Below are 23,866 nucleotides of genomic sequence, written 5' to 3'. Positions count from 1 at the left end.
GAGATGTGTGGTAATATTCTCTGATGGGTAGACTTTTAGTCAGGAGGTTGAGTGATCATTTGGATTTTGGATTGTAATTTTTGTACTGTGGATAGTTGAGTATTTGGAAGGATGAGAATATAATTGGTTGTCTCACTAGAGGTTTATGATAATAACCTCCCCCACTAGATATTGTCTCTGTAGTGGTACGACATGGGCGTGCAATGATGAACCATGGTGGGTATATCTAAGTTTATTGATAGTGGGTGTTGAAGGTTGGATGCTTTCCTTTTTCTCTATTATTATTCAGGAGGCTAGCAGGTTTGATTGATGATGTCGATAGTTTGAGCGCTTTATATAGATGTTGGAGGATCTACTGATAGTAGATTATGGATTTCTGAGGTAGTTGACTTACCCACGGTTGGCTAGATAGTAGTGGGGGAGTAGCGGAAGCAGGGTGAGCTCATCACCCACAGAGTCATCTTTTACGATTGGAGATTGGTTAGGATGCTAGGTTGGAGTAGTTGATGAGGATCTTTGAGCTGAGTAGTAAATTTGGAGACCAAATATTTTATTAGTGGGGGAGAATGTAAAATATGGTACCCAAATAAGCACTAAATAATAGGATTATTGAGAAATAATCTTATTAGAATTTTTAAAATTTTTTAGCAATTTTTGAGGAATTAATTGGAGCTCGTATGATGTAGGTTAAGGGGATCAATTATTGGGCTACAGGAAAGTCTGTTTAAGCTACTCTATTTAAATGAAGAAATATTTAAAAATTTTATTTCTTTTCTTATTCCCTCCCCGTGCCCTAAAACCTATGCCGACCCCTTTTTTCCCCTTCGCCTTACCTCGCGACACCGCCCTTGCCGAAACCCTTTCTCCTCAACCCACCGCCGGCCTCTCCTCTCCTCACACGAGCACCAGCCGGTGATCTCTCCCTTGCAGCACCACCGTTGCCCACTCTTGGCTGATCACCGTCCAATGTCCTTCACGCGACATCGGGTCGGCCACGATGTCGCCCTTTTCCCGATCGTCGCGGGTCCTCCAGCCGCAATCGGTTGGAAGTCTCTGCCCGATCCATTGCCACCTCCAGCCACGACAGGAGCTAGCCAAGCGGTGCCGAGCTTTTCTCTCCCGTCTCTGCCTTAGATCGCTGACAGCTGCAAGCCTTGATAGTTGACGCCGACCTACCTTTGTCTCTGCCCTAGCTCTGCACTACAGTACCATTTAGATTTCTGACATAGAGGAAGCTACAGATCTAGTTTAAGGTAAGACATGTTAGTCTCATATTGGTAGTTATCTGAATTCTTGTATTAGGAGGCTTCTGATTTGGGTTGTTTGCCGACTACTGTAGCTCCCGTCTTCCTCCTAGATCTAGATTTGTGTTGAGTCTTGCAAGTTCTAGCAGCAATCTTCTCCAGCAACTTCCACCTCACTCCAGTCAGGATTACTGGCAGCAAGTTGTCTCCGGCTGTGGATCACCGGCTAAGGCTTCAAATTTGGGTAAGTTATGATCAATATAAGGTTAAGTATGGATTGGTTACAATCGATATTGGATTGATTATGTTTCTAATAAACCTGGAGATTAAATGGTTAAGGTTGCTTAATCTAGTTGGTTTCGGATTATAGATTCAATTATAAGTTGATTTCTCTAGTTGGATTAATTGATTCATGATGCCTAGTTGATTTAAGATTTAGATTAAATGATATGTTGATTTGGGTAAATTTTGGAGATGAATCATGTATAAACCTAATCTAATTAGGGTGTAGTATAGTTAAGATTAATTGGGGATTTATCTATAACCATGTTTGATTAGTGATTCTATTTAGGTGGGGGGAGTTGTTTAGTTAGTTACTTCCTATGTAATTAGCTAAATATACTACGTGATCGCAGGGCTTTGTTTTGGGACGAGCGTCTCGACGTAGGATTTCTGGACACGGTCTATGTATAAATGCGGGTACTTATTACTTTGACTCTCTTTAGTTCTTTAGAACTTGGTGCATGAGCTATTATTTTTGGATAATGACTGTTTTACCTTGACTCCACTCATATTTTTCTTGTGATTGATACTTCCACTCAAACATTTGAGTTATTTATTTTTATATCCATACAGTCTCTTGTTGTCATCTATGATATTTAGCAGATATTAGATACCAACTTTGTATATTTTGATTGTTGTTTATTTATGTACTATATTGAGCATGATGGCTTCATGTAGCATACCTTATTCTTGTTTAGATGTATATGATGACTGTTGTATTTGCGTATCATATCATTGCATACATGTTAACGACAAATTCTCCCTTGCGGTCGAGAGAGTCGTTAACTAGGGCCGCATGCTCGGCCACTCGAGAGAGTGGTAACTGGAGAAAATGTCGCTTGTCCTGTTGTTCCGCACTCGACCACTCATGGGTAGTGGTAGCTGGAGTTGCGAGCAGCAGGGACCCCCTTCCCTTTATAGCTAGTTAGCTACTCAACACCTGCCCACTCAGTCACTCGAGAGTAGTGGCGGATTTTGAGTGGTACAGTTGTTATCGATTCGGCCTCGCTCAACCATATAGGGGTCGTGGTGTAGAGAGGTGGGCGTGGTCACCATCCGTGCATACGCTGTTATTATTATACCGACTGATGTTGTTGCCTACTTATGCTGCTATTGCTTACTTATGCTGATATGCTTACATAGGTTGAGATATGTATCTGTTGTGTGCGTTTAGACTGACTTACCTATTGGTAATATGTATAACCTCACATGTTAACCTTGTAGTTATGAGTAGCTCTGTAGCAGAGTTGTTCTACTCCTGATTTTACAAGCCTAGGATATAGTTTCAGGTATAAGCATATATTACGGTTCTATTTTAGTATTTGCTATTTTCTTTTTGAGACTGTATACTGTTGGCTCACTCTGTATTTGTATATTATGTTCATGCACTATCTTTCTTTTACCCACTGAGTTCCAATACTCACCACCCCATAAACTGTTTTTTATTTCGCCAGGTAGCAGGTAGATGAATCAAGGATGCTTGGAGAGTCCTAACTGTCAATCCCACTGCACTCTCGAGGACGGATTTCTTTTCAGTCTTGTTTCTGTTTGGTCGTATATTGATTTTGCATTTTTTGTTTTTTTATAAGTTGATTTGGGTTTGGAGTCTAGTCCGGTGGTTACAGGTTTTATGGTTAATGACTTTGTTAGTCGTACATTTGCAGTTCTTTGTGATTTTCGCTGTGTTTATTTCTAACCGTGTGGGTTGTTATTAACTGCGTGGTTATTTTTATTTTGTCCAGTCGGGTAGGCTGAGTATATTAACTGTGTGGTTGTTTATTTTGTTCCAGCCGAGTGGGTTGAATATATGTAACTGCGTGGTTGTGAATATATTCCAGTCGTATGTGGCTGATGTATTTTGTATGTATGTATGCTTCAGATTATCACCGGTACAGGGGAGATGCTGCCGAATTTTTATCTGGCAAGGACTCCTCTGGGGGCATAACATGACTAATAGTTTATTTATTGGTATAATGATGAAATATAAATTTTGTTTATCATACTAAGTTAATTATTGATTCTGGAAATATGAAATAGTATGTAATATGACTCATTATTGTAATAGTCTTGATATTTTTTAATGATTTTTGATTCATTAGCACAACAAAATGGACAAAGCATAGATGCCAAAGGATTGATTATCATATGAGTTTGAACTTGGACTGGAATCTTTTTTACAATTTGTGCTGCAACATGATGCTAATCCTACTAGTATACCTTGTCCTTATATGAAATGTGGTAATCCATGGAACAATAATATTAACCGCATAAGGGCACATGTGTACTATAATGGTATAGACTTAACATACAAAAAATGGATATGGCATGAGGAAGAATCTGTATTAGGGGATTTAAAGAAAGAGAATGATGCAGCTAAAGAAAGTGAAAACTATTTTGCTGATAAACCTGTAGATATGGTACACATTGCATATGAAAGTTCAGAGAATCCAGATCAATTTATAAAATTACTTGAGGATGCTGAGAAACCTTTGTATACTGGGTGTACTAAATTTACAAAGTTATCTACAATTGTGCAGCTATATAACTTGAAGGAGAAACATAGTTGGAGTGATTATAGTTTTATTGAACTACTTGTCTTGTTGGGAGAAATGCTTCCTGGTGACAATGAATTGCATTTATCTTTATATGATGCAAAGAAAAGTTTATGTTCAATGGGATGACTTATAAGAAAATACATGCTTGCCCCTAATGATTGTGTCTTATACTAAAAGAAGTATGAGGATTTTACCGATTGTGCTACTTGTGGGATGTCAAGATGGAAGTTAGCCAAGAATTCTAAGATAATTGAAGGAGTCCCTGCAAAGATTTTATGATACTTTTCTCCTATTCCTAGATTTCAAAGAATGTTTCGAAGCAAGGAAATATCTAAGGAATTAACTTGGCATGCTAATAAAAGAGTATATGATGCCTATATGCGACATCCAGTTGATGCACCTTGTTGGCGACTTGTGGATCATAATTGGCCAGATTTTGTTTCTAAGACAGGAAATCTAAGATTGGTCATAGAAGCTAATGGGATCAATCCTCATAATTTGATGAGTTCTTCATATAGTTGTTGGCCAGTTATAATGATCACCTATAATCTTCCTCCATGGTTGTGTATGAAGAGAAAATATATGATGCTCACATTGTTGATTTCTAGTCCTAAACAGTCAGGAAATGACATTATGTGTACTTGGTGCCTTTGATCGATGATTTAAAAGAATTATGGGAAGTTGGTGTTGAAGCATATGATGCACACCGAGAAGAAAGATTGTTACTTAGAGTTGTCCTATTGTGGAAAACTAATGATTTTTCGACATATGGAAACCTGGCATGATGCATTGTAAACGGATATCAAGCATGTCCTATTTGTGCTGAGAAAACTTGTGCAAAAAGATTGAAGCACAGTAAAAAAATATCATTTACAGGTCATAGACGGTTTCTTCGTAGAGATCGCCCTTATCGAAGGCAGAAGAAGGCATTTGATGGGACACAAGATTTTACTACGCCCCCAAAACCACTAAGCAACGATGAAGTTTTAAAAAAAGTTGAAGGAATTACATGTCGATGGGGAAAAAGGAGAGAAAATCTTCAATCAAAGAAAAATGATGGTAATTCTTGCTGAAAAAGAAATAGATATTCTTTGAACTTGACTATTAGAAAGATCTACATGTTCGACATATTCTTGATGTGATGCACATAGAGAAAAATGTGTGTGAAAGTCTGATTGGTACATTACTAGATATGCAAGGAAAAACAAAGGATGGAATTGCAGCAAGAAACGACCTAGTGAAGATGAAAATTAGGGGAGAATTAGCACCACAAAAAGGGGAGAAAAGGACATTTTTGCCCCCAACATGTTATACATTAAACAAGGATGAGAAAAGAAAACTTTGTAATTTATTGTTTGGAATTAAGGTTCCCATGAGTTACTCCAACATCAAAAACCTTGTCTCAATGAAGGACCTAAAACTGGTTGGTCTTAAATCATATGACTGCCACACCTTAATGCAATAGTTGCTTCTAGTTGTCATCTGTGTGTTTTGCCCAAGCATGTCAGAAATGCTATCACAAGGTTTTGTTTCTTCTTCAATGTGTTATGTAACAAAGTAATAGATGCCTCGAAGTTGGATAATGTACAAATAGAAATTGTGACGACGTTGTGTCTGTATGAAAAGTATTTTCCACCTTTATTTTTTGATATAATGGTTCACTTAACAATCCATCTCGTGCATGAGGTCAAGTTGTGTGGACCAGTTTGGTATAGATAGATGTTTCCATTTGAAAGATACATGAGAACATTGAAAGGTTATGCGTGGAATAGAAATTGACCAGAAGGATGCATGGTTGAATGTTATATTGCTGAAGAAGTTGCAGAGTTTTGCTCAGAATTTCTGTCTAATATGAACACGATAGGGATACCATCAAAACATCGCGAAACAGTACTCACTAAGTCCTTGTCAGGTGCCAAGGTACACTTCTATTGTCACAAGGAGTGGGAACAAGCACATCGTTATGTATTGGAAAATGATGTTGAGGTTGATCCTTACATTGTGTAAGCCCTCTAGTTCAGTAATAATCTCATGAAATTGTTAACAAAAATGTCCTATTACTTTCTTCAGAATTTTTTCATTAGGGAACATATGACACACTTGAAGCAAAAATTCCCTATTAAAGGTGCAAAGTGGTTACAAGATAAGCACCATAGAAGTTTTATTTCTTGGTTCCATGAACATGTAAGTGTTAGAGTGTATACTAAAAGCCTAGCTTTTTGTAAACATTTATTTTTGAAATAAAAGAATCACATTGGTTAAATGCCTACATTTATATGCTAAGTGTAGTTGTAGTTGTTCAATTAATTTATATTGTAAATAACATAGTATGTGGTGTCACACACAGAAGATCATGTTATCAGTTCCTTATAAATTATAAACAGTAGCTCACGACTAAGATGAATAAGAACAAACCATTGGAATAGTCGTAGTGTAATTTGGTATTAATTTATCTTGACTATAAAATTACACTAGTACACTATGAGTGTATTGAGCAGAACCATTTGAGGTAGATTCTTTTATACTGACTAAATAAAAGAACAAGACCTCTGTTATTATGGAAGTGTGTGCTCTTAATCCTAATATAATAACAAGCTCATATACTTAATATTTATTTCTTTAATTTATTAAAGGGTGCGATTTAGTTCGATAAATCAATAGGCCCGATAAGTTGGGAAATAATATTATTTATAGTGTGTGTTGTTGATTATAGAAGAAAACTGTATCCTAGGAATCTAGGTTGATGATGCTCCCAAGAGGAGCTCATAAGGATTGTCATGTAAACCCTGTAGGTGGACTTAGTCCGACATGACAATGAAGTTGAGTGGTACTACTCTTGAAGCTAGATATTAATTAAATGAGTTGTCAGTAACTCATTTAATTAGTGGATATTCTATATCTTAAACACAGGGAGATTAACACATTCATGATAAGAAGGAGCCCAAAATGTAATTTGAGATTGGTGCAGTAGTTCAATAATAGCACTTTAGTGGTATGAGTTATTATTGATGAACTTGAGTTGGGTGTTCGGGGCGAACACGGGAAGCTCAAGTTCATCGGGAGCCCATAACCAATTCCTTCTCTCGGTCCCTATTGTAACCTCTTATATATAACCTTATATCCACCCAAAGCCTAGCCTCTTAGCCCATGCTAGGGGCCGACCCCTATCCTTGCTTGGAGCCCAAGCATGGGGCCGGCCAAGCAAAGCTTGGTGCTTGAGCTAGGGCCGGTCATGCCTTGCTTGATGCCCAAGCAAGGGGTTGGCCAAGTATGAAAAGGGAAGAAGGATTTTATTAAAAATAAAATTTTGATAAAATCTTTCCTTTTATGTTTTCATCCACATGGTTTTAAAAGAGAGTTTTAAATTTTAAAATCTTTCCTTTTATAAATTTTCTACAAAGGATTAAAAGAGAGATTAAATATCTTTCCTTATTTGTAGTTATCTAAAATGTGAAAGAAAGATTTTAATTTTTTGACAAAACTTTTCTTTTTGTAACCATGATATAAAAGGAGTTTTATTTTTATTTCTTATCTTTTATAGATATCCATGAAAGGATTTAAAAGAGAGAGATTTTAATTTATAAAACGTTCCTTTTATAGCCAACCACAAAAGGGATTTATAAAAGAGAGATTTTAATTTTTGTTTAAAATCTTTCCTTGTTTGGTTTTACAAGAGGTGGCCGGCCAATATAAAGGAATAAAAGGAAGTTTTATTTTTGTTATAAAACTTTCCTTTTTTGGATTCACCAAGGAATATAAAAGAGGAGGAAATGGTGCCTTCATGAGACACACAACCTATTCTATTGTTCCTCACCTCCATCCTTGGTAGCTGGCCCTACCTCTTCTCCTTCTCTTCTTCATTGTGGTCGGCGACATCTTCCTTGGTGGAGCACTTGGTGGCTGGTAGCTTGGAGGTGAAGAAGTAGAGGAAGGAGGCATTGTTTTCTAGTATCCCTTGGAGCATTGTGGTGGTGGCCGAAACTTGGAAGCAAGGAGGGCTTTGGTGGTTTTCTTCTTGGTAGATCGTCGCCCACACGACGTCCAAGAAAAGAAGAGGAATACAATAGAAGATCAAGAGGTTGTTACTTACAAAGAAAGGTATAACTAGTAGTTTTATTCCGCATCATACTAGTTTTCTTTGTATGAATTTTGAAATACCAAACACAAGAGGCTTACGATTCTAGGTTATCGAATTTATGTTTTCGATTTTGTGTTTCTTTTGTTTTTCGAAATTGTGATTCGATTATTCCTTTTGGTTAAACCTAAGGTTACTATAAGGAAATTAAATATTAAATTTCGTTGAAAGGTTTTGTCTACGAAGTGGTGGATGCTCCCATACCCAAGAAGGCCTAGTGCCTCGCCATGTTTAACTTGGAAGCCAATCTCTGAAATTAATATTTAATTTAATTTGTAACATGGGTGGATTTGGGTCAATAATGTTATGCATCGTTTGCGATCCAAGTCTAAACCTTAAGAACAGATAAGTTAAATTTGGAATCAATAATGTTAAGTTCTATTTGTGATTCCGAATTTAATTTCTAAAGAACACAATAGGTTGTTAGGAAAGGTTCAGGACTTGTACAAAATTTTTGTACAGGGGAACTGATACGATATTCTGAGTAGCAACCAACAGTAAATACAAAAAATATTAGCATGTTTATTATTGAACACAAGAACTTTAAGAAATTTAATAATTTAACCCCCTTATGATAAATTAGAGGTTACAAATACAGCATCCTCTTCCTCCAATCAATTATCAGAAAATGTGAACTTGTTGGCGAATGGACCAAGCAAGCAAGTGCTAAAATACTCTAGTTATATGATTGATGGGGTTACTTATTACACGAAAGAACGTGATAATGCACTAGTTGTTCAAAACTCGAGTGTAAGTTTGCTCTCACAAATAATGCAAGTTGCAAGTGCAAAGGATAAAAATCCAATTATAATAGATATGATGTATTGTGGTGTGATACAAGAAATATAGGAGCTCAATTACCATGATTTTCGAGTTCCAATGTTTAAGTGTGATTGGGTAGAGAATAACACTGGTATTAGAGTAGATGATAATGGTTTCACCTTTGTAAATGTTAAGAGAATGGGATTCAAATCCGACCCATTTATCTTGGGCACTCAAGCAAAGCAAGTGTTTTATGTAGAAGACCCTCAAGATCCCACATGGTCTGTTGTACTTTCAACTACAAATAGAGAGTATTTTGAATACATCATTGATGATAAGTTGGGAGATCCTTCAATCCACTACCAATGCTTCACAAAATGGATGACATCAATGGATATTGATGAAACTAATGACAATGAACCACCCTGTATTCGTGCAGATTGTGATGGGATTTGGGTTGACAATGAGAATTTTTAGTTTGGTAACTTTATTTATAGTTTATATATGTGACTATTTACTTGATCAAGTTTCTAATCTTGAATAATGTTACACTAAAATATTTCATATAAAATTTTGGTTCATTGTTTGGTAGTAGTTTTTTTTAATATATGAATGTTTACTTTGTTGTGATTTTGAATGATATGCTCTATTTCAAATTCCTACTTTATGACTAAGTTTTTGGACACTATGACCAGTAGAAAAAAGGTCAAATCAGCGCATGATCACAATGATGAGATAGTTGAACAAGATAAGAATTCACAAAAAAAATGCAAAAGACAATAAGGTTAAAGGTAAAATGTCGGCTGTTGATTCAGATTATGAGGGTGCTGAGGATAGCCAAGAGGTAGGATCAAACAGGATGGCCCAAACAACAAGATTAAAAAGAGGTTGTACACAAATGAATAAGCTTGTTGTTCAAAGGATTTTGGGAGTTAAACAGAGTGTGAAATTTAATGAGTATGGACAGCTAGTGGGGCAAAAGGCTTTTGAATTGTAGAGTTTTATTGGTGTGATTGCTCAGGAAAAAGTTAATATTAATTACCACTCTTGGAAGCAGGTGTTGAATGAAGTTAAGAACATGATATGGGAATCCGTCAATGTAAGTAATATGATACTTTCTTATGTGATGCATTTTTTCTTTTCTTTTATTTATTTACTTAAGATATTTTTTGTGTGTAGTTGACATACCAACTGGACCCAAAATGGAGGAATGGGTATTTGAGCTCTGCAAATTCAAAGTGGCGTCAATATAAAACTCACCTCACTAGGACATTCATCCAACCAAATAGAAATAATCCGAAGCTTCTGAACAAGGAACCTCAAGGGCATTGCATTTCACCTGAAGATTGGAGTACTTTTGTGTTTAATCGGATGTCTGAAGACTTTATAGTAAGTTTTTTAAGGTTGCCTTTTTTAACTCTAGTTGATATATATGAATTATTTCACTGTGGTTATAATTCATCAATCACTTTGTAGAAAAAAGTGAACTATAAAGTTAAAGAGGTAAGGAAAACTTATACCCTCACCGTCTTTCTCGAAAAGGATATGCGGGGTTGTCTGAAGAAATAGTAAGTATTTAGTAAACATTAAATTCCTACTTATGGTTGTTGAAGTTGGTGTTACGTATGTTGCAGTCCAATGTTTTATGTGATGACGATGAGATAAACAGAGCCATCCTCTGGAAGAGAGGGTGGCTCAACAAAGAAGAGGAATTTGTTGGCGATCAGTTGAAGCAAACAATCAATAAGATTGTAAGCAAAAGTAGACATAAATTGCTTGTTTGTACATATATGATATATGTATATATTTAAAGTTATTATATTTGGATGCATGACAGGATGATTATATTGTGCAAAAGAAGGATGGTAAGTTGTCCTTTACCAAACCATTTGAAGATATTCTCATGAAGGCCTTGAATTCTAACGAACATGGTGGACGTGTGAGAGGCATAGGAGCAAATGTCACTCCATCATCCTTCTTCAAGGTTGCTAGAGGGAAGGTGCAAGTTGATAAGAATGCCTATGATAGGCAATAGAAAGAGTTTAAGGAGGCAAAAGCTATGCTTTCTGAGCAAGGTGAAAGAATAGAAAAATTAGAAGCAATGGTGTATAAACAATGTGGACGAAAATTTGAGAGTGAGGAGAAGGGTAGCTGCTCAGTCAAACCCTAATGCCCCCTAGATATAAAACTTGAAGTTGAACTTCAAAAGAGCCTCTCAAATGAAGGCCTTGATGATGATGATGATGATGTGAAATTTATTCAAAAGGGTCCGGCTTTATAGGTGAAATATATATTTCACATTGATATTATTATCTCATCATTATTATCTAATGGGGCTTGTAAAGAACTACATGTTGATGATTCATGAATTGTTTGTCTTATAGGGTAAAGCAGTGATGTTGTTTTGCATCCTAACGACAAGATTGTTGCATATGGAACAATTGTATTTGTTAATGGACCTGACAACTTTAACGATGATGTTCCATTACCCGTGAATTGCATGAGGATCGCAATTGATAAAGCAATTGATCAAGCAGCACTACTGCTTGTTGTAGTCCCAACTACATGTCAGTGTATTGGTGATGCTGTAGGTGGCCATATGGCTTGGCTTGTACACTTGATCAACATGCGGGATGAGGTAAACGTGATAAAGTGTTATATAAATTTTGTGTACTATAAAGTATGTCACATATCTAATATATATGTTTGCATCTACATATGTAGAAGACTGGGAAGAAAAAAGTTGGCAACAAAAAAGAGAAGTCCAAGTTACAATCGTCCAATGTGCCAAGACCCTTACACATCTTATATAGTTATTTTCAGCGTCTTGACGAAACAAAGAATGTGATTTTGGAATTAATTCCTGATGTATTTGGCAAGGAGCGTACAGTTCATGTTAACTATGATCACATAATTCCCTTTTGTGAATTGAAGTCAATCACAGACACTTGCACAATTGTGTATATGTGGTAAGCTTTCGATCAAATTGGACTTTATTTATGTGTTTCATTACTTTAGATTTCATCATTTTTTGGGGATATTTTTGAATTGTAGGCATCTATATAGAAAGATGCAGGAAAAGATGTTGCTACATGATTTCAGATTGGTGGATCCAGTGCCTATGGAGTATGTACCATCAAGAAAACAGAATAAAAATTTCATCCAAGAACAGTTGAATAAAAGAGCTTCTTAATTAAGCAGTAGGTTGATTGGTACCTCAACTGGCCAATTGGTTGTTGTGCCATGCAATGTTGGGTGAATAAGAATAACATTATATATCACTCTCACTTGCATATTTTGATAACTGGTAGGATACATGCACTAATTATATCTCTTTACGTAGTTTTCACTAGATTTTGACTATCATCAATGTTGAAAAGGAGATTATTTTTTTATTGGATCCTCTTGGTCACTACATTCGTGATCAAAATTGGAAATATGTTGTCAACATGTAAGTTTTTTGGTTTCTTTTCTTACCTTTGTTGAAATATGGATTTATTTTGATGTGTCAGTACAATAAACTCTTGTATCCATGAAGGGCCTTGAAAATGTATAATGCAAAGGCGGGAAGGAAAGGGAAAAAACAACCAACATGGGAAGTTGTCAAGATATGTCCTTATGATTAGCAACTATTTTATTGTTCTCGAAGGAGTTATTTCAATGTTTCTTTTCTAACATAGGCTCCTCGACAATCGGATGCGGAGCAATGTGATTTTTATATCATGCGATATATGAAAGATATAATTGAAAATTTTGTAGTTAGCCACAATGATTCACTTCCATCAATGGTAATAATACAATATCTTCCATTTTACATATTTGATTTGAAAATGAACTCATCAGTATTTTTTTGCAAAGTTATTAGTTTGAGCTGGAATTTGCAAAGTTTTACTAATATACTAGTTGTGCTACTAGTTATGCCCTAAGAAAAATTTGTTGAATTTTCCAACAATGCTTTAATATCAAATTAAAGATGGTTTGCATGATAACTTTATGATTTGTTGAAACGTTCATAAACTTTCAGAAATGCAATTCAATACTGGATGGGTGCTATCTCAGGTCAGGTGCATTTTCTTTGGTATAAGATGGTTTGCATGAGCACCAGTGTAATACCTGCATTAAGATTTTATGCTTTTATTATTATATCTTTACGTATAAATTCAGTGTAATACTTGTAATATCATTTTGAACTAGTTAACTATTTTGAGCAGATCACTTCTTGGATTTGGATATTCAACAATTCTTTATGTAAAGAAGTCTTGTGAATTGATGAATAGCTTTGTATGGTAATCTTCTTGTGTTTTATCTAGCTCTATATTTATGTAGTTACTCACGTTTATTGAGGTATCCTATTAGTGTAGGGAGAATTTCATTTTGCTTTCAAAGACTAACATAGAGCTTTATTGTTGCATTCTCAAAGTTTGCTTTAGAAGAATCTCTTTGCAAAGTGATTAGTACTTGATTTTACTAATATATTATTTATGTATTTTTACTGCTTACAAATCTCAAGTACTCTAGAGTTGAATTGATGAAGTGCAGTTTGAGTGGGCTGAATATATGCTAGATTACATTTGAGTAGGAAAGATATTTGATTTTTGAAAGCTTTGGAGGATGCATACATTTTCCTGGAATGTAATTTTTGGATACGGACTTGATGAGTACAATATATATTACCTTTTTTTATTGTAAAAAAAATATTTGTGTAATTTGTGGATACTGACTTGATGTGTACAATATTTATTACGTTTTTATGTTGTAAGAAGAATATTTATGTGTTGATTACATAGATATTTACTAGGGGTGTTTAGATACATTAGTGCATTTTTTATTTGTGATTTGCTTGGTGAATTAATAATATTAACTTAATTTTGTACTATTGAAACGTTATCATTATGTGATAATATAATCTTTTCACTTCTTCTGAAATTGGTGTCGTTAATCAATACTATATCGATTTTTAATCGTTGCTCAATCCGGTGTCATTATATGATATTACATTGATCTTCCACCACTGCCAAAATCGGTGTCATTAATTGATATTATATCAGTTTTACACTATTGCTGAAATTAGTGTTATTAATATTACATCGATCGGAAATCACTGTCAAAATTGATGTTATTAATAGATATTATATCGGTTTTACACCGTTGCTGAAACGGTGTCGTTAAGTGATACTACATCAGTTACAAATCTTTGTCTAAAATGATAGGCTTTTTATAACGCCTTGATAGACACCGATCGATTTTGTCATAGACAACGGTAGAAAATCTGAGCATTTTTCTTGTAAATTACATGAAAGTGGCGAGGTTGTTGAAACGATGAGAAGCTCAAGCTTTGACATTTGTGGCCTCTATCAGATCTTGGATGACTAACTGGAGAAGTTGGATGAATGTGAAGGGAATAAGTTCCAATTCAAAGGGGCATATGAGCTGTTAGATTCTATTGTTCTAGAACATGATCTGATCTGTTTCACGATAAAAGTCAAATTGAAGGCTTAGAAACAGATTCGACACAGAAAAATTGCAGACATTTAATACAATAAATTAAGGATGTCAGTGAGGTACAAAAAGATGAATACCTTTCTCAGCTCAATGAAAATGAGATGCTGACAAATAAGTTAAAGCTCCTTGCTGATCAATATGCTCGGTCTGAGCAACACTTTGACCAAAAGTTACAGCAGAAGGCATTAGAACTTCAGCTCATTGATCTCAAACTTCAGCAACAGGAAGAGAAGTCAGCTAAGGAACAAACACAGATCCAATTATATGCTGAATAGGTTGCACAGCTTTTGACAATAGAGAAAAATTTATGATTACAATTAGCAGCTGATGAAGAGAGGCTTCAGTAGTTCCAGGATGTTGTGTTCATCAGAGGATTCATGATGATTTTTAAAGTTTAGCCGTTGTTAGTAGATTTTATTGATTTAGTGTCAAATGATCTTCCTATTACTAGGATATCACTTGATACTATTCTAAAGTCCTTTCAACTTGTGTGATTGATAAAGGAGGATCCAAAGAATTTATTATTATTTTTGATAATTTTTTGATATTTAAGATATTTTTTAATATTTTAAGTATTTTTGATAATTTCTATCTTTTATATTTTTAGTTTGATTAGGGATTTTCAGATTATGAGTTTATTAATATTTTTTTCCTTTTAGAATTTTTTATTTTTTAGAAGATATGAATTAAAATCTGTGTTAGAATTTATTTCTTTTGAGAATGAATCCTCTATTCTCTATCAAATTTCTATTTTTGATAAAACCTACAGAACAATAGTTTTCTAGTATTTTTTCTTCTTATCTTGTCCTCTAATCTTTATTCTAATTGGTTCGGACCCTTCCTTCTCCTGTGGATTTCAATCCAAATATGGATGAGCAATTGCTCTGATGATGAGCATGGGGATTCCACAAGCAAGTTGAGTTGTGTTGGAGTGATAGATGCAATCTACGTAAGATTACGTACGCAGTTCAGTGGTAGCTAGTGTTCCATGATGAGCATTTGTTTGATTGCTGCATTGGAAACCTTTCCATGGCTTTAACTGAGAAGGCCGATCATGTGACAAAAGATGGTTCATTCCTTCAGTACTTTTATTAATTTATTCCTAAATTATTATGAAAGAGATAATTACAGATGACTATTAGTCATTAGTATAATGATCTATGGGAGAAGGTATATTCGGACGCTCCAAGTTTTGACTCCATAACTTAATGTGGCAAACACCCCCATACCTTAACCACTGCACCACTCAAAGAGAAGAAGGCATATTATATAACAAAAGGTGATTCGCTCATCTCCAGTACTCCCGTCAATCCGTCCCTAAATCAACATGTAGAAGGTCAATTATGGACGATTACTAGTCATTAGTGCAAGTGGTAATATATAGGAGGGCGGCATGTTTGAACACGTCAAGTTTTGACTTTAAAATTTCATATGATAATATCCCATATCTTAACTATTGCACCGTCCCGATAGAACCTGACAAGGCCCATTATGAAACATGATAACAAATGGAAATGAATTGCATCAACGACAAATTAGGTAGGCTGGAAGTGAGCAGCTGGATCATCAATGATCGAAGTCATATTTACACTAGTCATATTTCAAAATCATATTTTTTATTACAATTTTTTATTGATCTTAAAGGACTCCAAATTAGAGGGGAGTAGATAAATTTAAAAAATCATTAAGCTATGACGATTCTAAAGAGTTAAAAATTATAGAAAAGGAGTATATATCGACAGGCTAAAGACTAATTGAATTGCAATGGTATCAATTTGACACATTCAACTTCTTAAAAATTATAAAAATCTTTAGATTAAAATGTTTGATAAAAATAGACAAAACTTGTTATTATGTCTTAAAAAAAGAAGTTTATTAATTTTAAAAGTTCCTAATATTAATGAATTTGTATTTTAAAATTAAAAGACAAACTACCTACCTGGGTCAAATTAATCCCCCATTTTCGAAATTTAGTCTCTGTCAACTCAAGACTATTCTGATCGAACGTTGACAAAACCGATCCCGACAATGAAAAGGTTGACAAAATCAAATTTGACTCGTCCGAAATAACGAAAATGGCCAGCGGCCTTGATGAAGAACATCTCCCTAAAAATCATCTAACTTGACTCCTTGTAGTTTGATCAATCTCAGTCATGCATCTACTACATTTCAGAGTGCAATTATGAAGCGTCTGTCGACTGTCGGTCGTTGAATTTCAGGAGAAGGCGATCTATATAAAACATGCTTAATTAGTTCATATACACGTACAAAACTCTCCAACGTAACAACTTGTTCTAGATATCAATCATGTACTAATTCGGTACGCCAAACATGTCGTGAAAGCTATAGGTTGGTGAGCTAGTGTTGGAAAAGGAGGGCCTTGTCCCTTTCATCAATCGGCAGAGCTTTGGCCACACACTTGGAGTTGGAAGGCCGAGCTTCAATAGTGCACACACTTGCGCATGCATTTATTCCATTCCATCACGAGGCAGCAACCATGCATGCTGTGTGTCACGGCTAGGTGCGAGAAATTTTAGTGAAACTGGACCGGCCATCTCCGAGTGAACGAAGGTAGAAATACACGGTTAGAGGTCAATCTTATTCAAAGGCACGAACGTAGGATCACAATATCACATGCTAGAATTCTCGTTTTGATATATTATCGAAACTGAACTTTTTAAATTGATTGTGAATTGATGTTCTTATACGGCATTGAATGTAAAATATAAAGTTTTTTTTATGCATTATATTGGTCGAACTTAATGATAGCAGTGTCCTAACGTCTAATTGTCGACCTATATGATTAATTAATAGCTATATATGCGAGCACCAAATGAGGATGTTGAGGTCGACTAAGATGACAAATTAATTTGACCACCAACAAGCTAATCAAGGCATGGGAAGCTAGTGAGGACCAACAAGAGGCACAAAGATCATCGACTCTAGTGAGACAATGAAGCTATATGCTAACCTTATGCAGTGGCAAGACGGCGACATCGCTTAGGTAGGGTGTGCAAATCGCCGTTAGGTGAAGAAGAGGACATGGGTCGATATGGAGAGACGATTGAGTTTTTTTTTTTTCTTAAAAGAAAATCTTTTTTCATTCTCTCCTTGTTGCATTTAGGGTAATTAAACAAATCACACAAACCCATTTTCACTCTCCTCTACCTTTTCTCCTTCACCTCTCGTCTTGAGATTAGTTCATGATAAAAAGATAGAGATAAAAAATAATAATTAATCAGACTAGGTAACATCAAGCCTAGGGTGACTAATCCGGTCCCACAGAAATTTTCCATCGATTACTAAGATAAATCGGAAAGCGCTCACAGCGGGCAGCCTAGGAGCCCAACATTCTTTAGTTTGTGGAGATAGAATATCATGAGATGATAAAAATAAAAAGGTCTAGGTTCAATGTATTTGAGATTAACAATTATCCAATAAACCTATAAATATGTAACTTTTTCAATGAATGAAAGCAAATTGAGTTCACATTTTTTTTATTCTCCTCCTCCACTAAAGTGCATCTCTTCTTCTATAAATTTCTACAACTGAAATAGGGGTGCTCTGGTTATGATATGCTGTTACCCATTGACTAAGGTGTCAGGTTCGAGCCCCCACCTACGCAGGCTCTTATCAATTAAAAGTCCCCAATTTGGGGACTGTTGACTGAGATCACCGCTTGGTCGGTGGGACGCTCTTATCAACCAAGTGATGCTGAGGCTTCCCAAAAATCTCTTCGGAGGTTTCTGGGGTATGGGGCTACAAAGTGGTGGGCCCAATCACTATAAAAAGTTAACGCTACCTTAGTTTTAAACAACTGAACTAGGGGTACTCTGGTTATGATGTTGTTACTCATTGACTGAGGTGTCAGGTTCAAGCCCCCACCTGCGCAGGTTCTTATCAATTAAAAGTCCCCAATTTAGGGCATGTTGACTGAGGTCTTCGGCGGTGGGACACTCTTATCAACCAATTGGTATTGAGGCTCCCAAAAAATTCCTTCGGGGGTTTTTTGGGTATGGGGTCGTGAAGCGATGGGTCCAATTATTATAAAAAGTTTATCCTACCTTAGTTTTGCCCCCGGGGCTATGGTGTAACGGCAGGACATCCAGGTTGTCACCCAGGGGCGGATCCAGAGGGGGGGCGGCATCGGCGGTCGCCCCCCCTTGCCGACAGTAGAACCCCTAGTATTATAGGGTTATACAGGTAGAGATAGAGGATACCACCCCTTGTTCTGTGTGAAAATCGCTCCTCCATGCTTGATTTCCTGGATCCGCCACTGTTGTCACCTAGGTATCCACGGTTCGAGCCCCAGCTATGACGAATTTGCAGGAAGTTTTCCTCCAAATGGGGCACGTAACTAAAGAATGTTGGGCTCCTGGGCTAGCCGCTGCGAGCACTTCTCGATTTACCCTAGTGTCCGGTGGAAAACTTCCTCTCCATACCATTGGGGTTACATAAGTCCTTGGATTTAACTTCTAAATTAGTACAGTAGTCTAAAATACAATAAAAAAAAAAATCTAATAAAGGTTTTGTTTATTTTGTATAAAATATTTTAAAATTTATATTTTTAAAAAGGAGTTTCTATGTGTCCAACGTAGGGTTAAAACATTTTGAACAATCCACAGGTCAATCGATCTTAGTCTAATCAAAGTAGCTAGGTTGGTTGATTTGAATGAGAAAACTAAGTCAACTAGGATATATAATTAGTTGAAGTGGGTCAATCTATTTTGTTGGATAATCAAATTGATTAGTCTAGTTTGGCTGATTAGGTTGATAAGTCTAAATGAATAATGTATTATTAACTCATTGGGTTATTTAAGTGGGTTAGATTATTCTTATTAAGATGGTAATATATCTAAGTGGGTTAGGCAAGTAAAAGATATGTTCAAAGTAAATATTAATTAAAATAATTTCAATTTGATCAAAATTAATTTAACTAGGTCAAAACTGAATCAGTTTTGATCATCAAAATTATTACAATGTGAAGTACTTCATCAAAATTACTTAAATAAAGTCGCAACAAACTCTTCATGTTAAAATAACTTTTGTCAAGTTTCCACAAGAGTTTCAAAATATATATGTGGTGCCAAGGTTTTTTCTTTCAATCTACTATTATTTTTAAAATAAGATGATTATGTTTATCTAGGTGTCTTTTACAGTCCGTTCTAAATTATATGAAAGAAAGTAAATCATGTGATCAACTTATAGCCGACCACCAAATTAACTAAGAGATGAGGAAAAAAGTGAGAAAAGGGTCCAACCGGATAAAATTCATTCAACTTCTATTATAGGGGACTAAAAAAAAAACAAAATGAGCACAACAAAACAAAATAATGTGCTATCGTAGGGAACTAAGTTTTAACTAAACGTTGGTTGAGTACTAATTAAGAAATATATATATAATGTATATTGTAATTATTTACGACAATGATATAATTTTCTAAAACTTTAGAATATTTGTTTTCACTCAAATTAAGATTTAACCAAAACTAAATCACGTGCTAAATTCTTAGCGGCGACCTACCTACAAATAAGCATAGCAAATAATGAAAATATTAAATACATCTTTAACATCATATATCAAGCATAGAAAAATAATAGAAAACTAAATTTTGACTAAGATTAGTACTAAAACATATATAATTGAACGCTGACAAGTATTCGTGAAACGTAGAGATTTCACATTTGACAAAATTATCACATTTTAGAAAAGTCATCCGTAATATTATTTAAGTATAGTTTTCTTTTGACACTCAATCATTTTAGTCAAAGTCTTAATTGAATGTCAAATATATTATTCTTAAAAATCACATGATTCATTCTAATAACTCTAAGATATTATACTCAACTGTAAGAAGAGTCTCATAAAAAAGATCTCCTTTTAGGTTAATTTCAAATGAAAATTTATATAAAATTTTGAAAAATGTTTAAAATATAGTGCACAAACAAAAGGTAATAGCAGTATTAGCAATCTTATAGACTCTCATGAGTTTAGAAGTATAAACATGAGCTAGATCAAATCACAAGATGGAAGGAATGATACTGTGATTTCAGTAGCTGCATTGTTAAAGTTAATGTGTTATCACTTAAGTTTACTCATCACTAAGGTTACTTGCCCCCTAAGTTTCTAAGGTTACTTGCCCCCTAAGTTTCTAAGGTTACTTGCCCCCTAAGTTGCTAGGTTACTTGCCCCCTAAGTTTCTTTCAAGTCTATATAAAGGCTTTGTAATCAAAAGTTTAAGAATCAAGAAAAACTATCTATTTCTCCTCAAGAGCTCTACCAAAATACTTACCAATTTCAACAGTTGGTATCAGAGCGTCCAGGTTCTACCAATCCAAATCCATGGCCAGCTCGAGTTTAACAAACATCAACCATCTCATTCCAGAGTTTAATGGCGAAGACTATGATTTCTGGTACGTGAAGATGAAGACCATCTTTCGATCTCTTAACCAATGGGAGATTGTGGAGAATGGAGTACAAGAGCCCGAGGAAGCCACTGCCCTCAATGAGGCCGGTCTGAAGAAATTAGAGAAGTCTCGACAAGCCGACGCAAGTGCTCTCTCAATCCTTCAAAGAGCAGTCACTAAGGCTATATTTCCCAGAATCATGCGAGCCAACACGGCTAAAGATGCGTGGGAGATCTTGCAGAGCGAATTTCAAGGAGATGTGAAAGTAAGAGCGATTAAGCTCCAATCACTACTCAAGGATTTCGAAAATGCCAAGATGCAGGAGAAAGAAACACTCATGGAATTCTCAACCAGAATCTTTGATCTGGTCAATATAATGAAATCTCATGGTGAAGATATTACAGATCAAAGGCTGGTACGCAAAATTCTCATCTGTCTTCCTGAGAAATATGATCCCATTATTGCCGTCATTGAAGAAACAAAGGACCTAACAACACTCACCGTTCAAGAAGTGATGGCGTCCCTAAAATCGTTCGAGCAAAGATTGTCCAGACATTCTGAGAAGCCAATAGAGGGTGCATTCCAATCAAAGCTCAAAATTGGTAACAACGAACGAGAAGGCCAATCACGATTTGGATGGAAATCAAGAGGACGAGGTGGACGTATCTCAAAAGGAAAAGGAAAAGACAACTCATCGAATTGCAGCAATTGCAATAAGCCAAATCACTCCGAGAAGGACTGTTGGTTCAAAGGTCAATCGAGATGCAAAATATGCAATCGATTTGGTCACCTCGCCAAAGATTGCCGAAATAGGAACACTTATCAGGCAAATCAGGTTGGAGAAAATCAAACAGCTGAGGAGACACATGGAACATTCTATGTATGTCACACGGCCACCAACAAGGAGCAAGGAAAATGGTTGCTGGACAGCGGATGTAGCAACCATATGACGCCGATCTCAGAAATTTTTTCTGAACTCGACATTAGCATCAATGCTCCTGTTCAGTTTGGAAACGGAGAGCAAACAAAGTCAAAAGGACTTGGGAAAATCGCCATCGAGACGAAGGAAGGACCGAGTTGCATCAACAATGTCTTGTGTGTGCCGAGCTTGAGTCAAAATTTACTCAGCCTCGGACAATTGGTGGAAAATGGGTACAAGCTCTGCTTTGATAACAATGAATGTGTTATATTTGACAGAAGAGATAAGTCAAAGGTGTTCACAAAGATCAAAATGGTCAATCGAAGCTTCGCTCTCAACATCAATTATGCCGACCTAAAAGCTCATCAAGCTTCTACCTCGGACTACCTGACATCAACCTTATGGCATCGACGACTCGGTCATCTCAATTTACAAAGCCTCAAAGAGTTATCTGGCAAGAGTATGGTGCAAGGACTTCCTCACATAGAAGGAAAGCAACATGTATGCGAAGGATGCGCGTTTGGAAAGCAACATCGATTACCTTTCCCAAAAGGAGTATCATGGAGAGCTAAAGAAAAGTTGGAACTTATCCACACCGACGTCTGCGGGCCGATGGACACCCTTTCTCATGCTCAGAATAGGTATTTCATTCTTTTCATCGACGATCACACTCGTATGACTTGGGTCTATTTCATGAGGCAGAAGTCCGAAGTATTCATGATATTCAAGAAGTTTAAGAGTCTCGTCGAAAAACAGAGTGGATGCTTCATCAAAACCTTAAGAAGTGACAGAGGCAAAGAATACACTTCTAAAGAATTTCACAATTTTTGTGAAGATGAAGGAGTAGAAAGGCAACTAACGGTAAGGTACACCCCTCAACAAAATGGTGTTACCGAGAGGAAAAACCAGACAATCGTTGAAATGGCAAAATCAATGATGCACGAGAAAGGTTTACCCAAAATCTTCTGGGCTGAAGCAGTCTACACAGCCGTTTACTTATCCAATCGATGCCCAACCACGGCCATACCAAACAAGACTCCGTTTGAAGCATGGAGTGGTAGAAGACCATCGGTGAACCATCTCAAGGTATTCGGAAGCATTTGCTATTCTCAAATTCCAAAAGAGAAACGAAGCAAACTTGACGAATCTAGCGAAAGATGTATTTTTGTCGGCTACAGTACCATGAGCAAAGGTTATAGACTATTTAACCTACAGCTGGGTCAAGTTATTATTAGCCGAGATGTTCAAGTTGATGAAAATGCTTTATGGAATTGGGAAGAAAACAAAGTTGAAAAGAAAGACATTCTGATCAGTACTGACAAAGAAGATGAAATTGAGCCAAGCACACCAGATTCAAGCTCATCTCAACCCAACGAAGAAAGCTCAACTGATCCAACTTCATCAAACTCCTCATCCCCAAGCGCAACTCCAAAAAGGTACAGATCATTGAGCGATATATATGCTACATGCAATTATTGCTCAATTGAGCCTGAGAACTTTGCTGAAGCAATCAAAGAAGAACCATGGAAAAAAGCGATGGAGGAGGAAGTTCGTGTGATTGAAAAAAATCAGACATGGGAGCTTGTTGATAAACCGACAGATAAAGAAGTCATAGGTGTTAAATGGATCTACAAAGTCAAGCACAACCCAGACGGATCCATTCAAAAACACAAAGCAAGACTTGTGGCCAAAGGATATTCTCAACACTGGAATTGACTACGGGAGACGTTTGCCCCAGAGCTCGGCTTGACACAATCCGAGCTATAATTGCATTCGCCGCCAGCAAAGGGTGGAAACTTTATCAGCTTGATGTCAAGTCAGCATTTCTCAATGGTGAATTGAAGGAAGAAGTGTATGTAGATCAACCTCAGGGTTTCATCCTCAAAGGAAAAGAAGAGAAAGTCTACAAACTTAAGAAAGCGCTATATGGACTTAAACAATCTCCTCGCGCTTGGTACAGTGAGATCGACAACTATTTCAACCGAACAAAATTCGAAAAGAGCAAGAGTGAACCAACTTTGTATGTCAAGCAGCAAGGTAATGATGTTCTTATAGTCAC

This window comes from Zingiber officinale, chromosome 5B (assembly GCF_018446385.1).
Source record: "Zingiber officinale cultivar Zhangliang chromosome 5B, Zo_v1.1, whole genome shotgun sequence".
NCBI lineage: Eukaryota > Viridiplantae > Streptophyta > Magnoliopsida > Zingiberales > Zingiberaceae > Zingiber > Zingiber officinale.
This window is presented reverse-complemented; position numbering follows the sequence as displayed.